At 39.4% G+C, this 2,848-nt stretch overlaps 1 pseudogene; it reads right to left on the reverse strand.

Moving 5' to 3' along the window:
- Positions 1-892: 892 nt before the first annotated feature.
- On the reverse strand, positions 893-2,273 carry LOC114498847 (annotated as a pseudogene).
- Positions 2,274-2,848: the final 575 nt, after the last annotated feature.

A 2,848-nucleotide genomic window follows, 5' to 3' on the forward strand; every position in this document is an offset into this window, starting at 1 on the left:
TGTCCTCTTCCATCCCATTTTCCTGTCAATAAGCACAACTCTCCATCCACTCCTCCTCTGTGCAGTAGAACCTTTCACAGAACACTAACTCGGTCCTTTATGCAAACTGCCTCCTCCAGCTTTGGGACTGACTCCCTTCTTATGCTGGGGCTCCATCCAGACTTACCTTTGCCTTTGCTGTGGGCTGGGTCTCTAATGATCTCCCATAGCTCTGGTTAGAGATTTTTTTTTTTTTTAGGAGCTAAGGGCTGGGAGAGGGAGGTGGTCTAGGTTAGAGGAAGAATGTACAGAGATGCTGAAGGTAGAAGAACTTCATGAGACTGAGATACATTCTCTGATGGACTTTGGACTTGGGCTTGGACTAGGGTGGAAACACGTACTAAGTTTGAAAAGCAATATTTTGTGCAATTTTATCATCTCTACTTTAGAATATGAAAATGAAAGCCAGATGTGTAACTTGGTAAAGGTCATGAAAATAAAGAACACATCACCAGACAGATTAAATCCCTATGAATTAATGGTTAATATCATCAACTGAATCTGAACCACTGTCTGGCAATCACACTGAAGTCCTTGGACATGGTCCACATTTACTGTCATACCTTTTCTTTCTCTCAAACCTTCAACCTCACTGCTATTCTTCTCAGCGGCCTCATTTTATTGACCTAAAGAAGCCATTGGATAGAAATTTTCACCTCCTGTACATCAAATCTACATACCTATACCCAGTCTGCCCAAAACAAAGCCCAACTTCATCTGTATGTAATATCTCCTTTACTGTCTTAATGGAGAATGTAGTTTTCCATGTAGATATTCTAGGCCTTGCTATAATTTTGTGAACTTGTGGTTTGTGTATTAAATCCTGTTCTGCTTGACCTGTCTAGAGATGTTTCTATTTCCTACAATTTATGTTGACAAAATATAGGAAGGTGTCCAACTGCCTTTCATCTTCAACTTTGTACTTCTCAGCTTCTCGGACCATGTTCCCTGTATTCTTTGCTTAAGTGGTTCTTGTGGATAGTGATTGTAATCGGTAATCTTGTTTTTTTTCCTGTACTCTTATCCACAGCAAAAACACTGAAGATGCCATTAGCATCAATATTAGAAGTGACTTGAATCTGAGGAACACCACAGGGTGCAGGAGGTAAGTCTGTCAAACTTGTCAAGTACAGAGTTACAAACATGTAATCTTTGGTTATGGTTCACTTGTCTTCATAAACCTGAGTGAGCACACCTGCCTGGTGGTCAGAGTAGGTAGTGAAGGTCTGCATCTGCTAGGTAGGGTTGGTAGTTGTGCTTGATGAGGACAGTCATGGCTCTGCCAGAAGTTTCAATGCTAAGAGAAAAAGGAGTAACACCCAAGAGCAGAAAATCTCCAAAGTTTTCAGATTTGTTTCCAGATAGGACAGCTGCACAGTAAGCAACAGCCTCGTCAGGGTTAATACTGCCATTCACCTCCTTTCCATTGAGGAAGTCCTGTAGAGGTTTTTGAATCATGAGAATATGAGTAGAACTACCCACCAGGATGATATCATGGGTCTGGGACTTCTCTAGCTTGGCATCCTGAAGGGCTCTGCGTACAGTGTCTGGTGTGCCACAAAATAGTGAGCATTCAATTCTTCAAATTGGGTATGGGTAATGGAGGTATAGAAGTTGATTCCTTCATATAGTGAATCAATCTCAGTACTGACCTGGGTGTTGGAAGAGAGAGAGAGTGCACTTGGTACATTCACAAGCAGTACAGAGGCAATGGACAACCCTCTTGTTCTCACTGATGTCTTCTTCATGCTTGCACTTGAACTCTGCAATAAAATGTTTGACCACTTGGTTGTCATGGACTTTACCACCTAAGTAGCTGTCTCCAGTTATAGATTTAACCTCAAAGATCCCATCTTTAATAGTGAGGTTTGACACATCAAAAGAGAACCTCCTAAGTCAAAGATCAGCTCATGTTTTTCAGCTTTAACCTTGTTGTGTAAGCTATAAGCAATAGCAACAGCATTTGGATCCATGATGATTCTAAATTCATTGACACCAGCAATAATTCCAGTGATGCAGAAAGGCACTGAAGTAAGGTGATACTGTGAAAACAGCATTGGTCACAGAATTCCCAAGGTAGGCTTCTGTGATTTTCTTCATCTTTGACAAAACCATAGATAACAGCTTTTCCAGACAGACACTTTTCATCTCTTTCTTGTATTCTACTTGGACCTGCCTGTATCATTCATCATCATGCAGGGCAAATGCTTTATTTTATCAGACTGGTAGTTCATGGACAATGCCAAAGGGAGATAGAATTGAGGGTGGGAGGTAGGGGTGGGTGGGGTGGGAGAAAATGGAGACAACTGTACTTGAACAACAATAATAAAAAAGAAAGGTTATTAGCAATTGATTTGATTTATTTAATAGATATAGGCTTATACAGATTGTCTATTTCTTCTTGCGTGAGTTTTGGGAGATTGTGTCATTTAAGGAATTAACCCATTTTTATCTAGGTTATTAAATATGTGGGCAAAGAGTTGTTCATTGTCTTTCTTCATTAGCCTTTTAATACCCATGGGATTTGTAGTGATGTCTCCTGTTTCATTTCAGGTACTAGGAATTTATGTCCTCTCTCTTTTGTTCTTAGTTAAGCTGGCAGACGCTTACGAGTTTTATTGATCTTTCCAAAGAACCTGCTTTAGAAGTGTCCTTGTATTTCTCCACTGGTTTCCTGTTTTCAATTTCATTGCATTCTGCTGTAATATTTTAAAAATATTTTTATTAAATGCATTGTGGTTACATTAGTTAATTAAATAGGTTTCAAGTATATAATTCTATAATATATTTTCTCTATATTGTGTGTCCA

The sequence above is a fragment of the Phyllostomus discolor genome, chromosome 6, assembly GCF_004126475.2.
Source record: "Phyllostomus discolor isolate MPI-MPIP mPhyDis1 chromosome 6, mPhyDis1.pri.v3, whole genome shotgun sequence".
Classification (NCBI taxonomy): Eukaryota; Metazoa; Chordata; class Mammalia; order Chiroptera; family Phyllostomidae; genus Phyllostomus; species Phyllostomus discolor.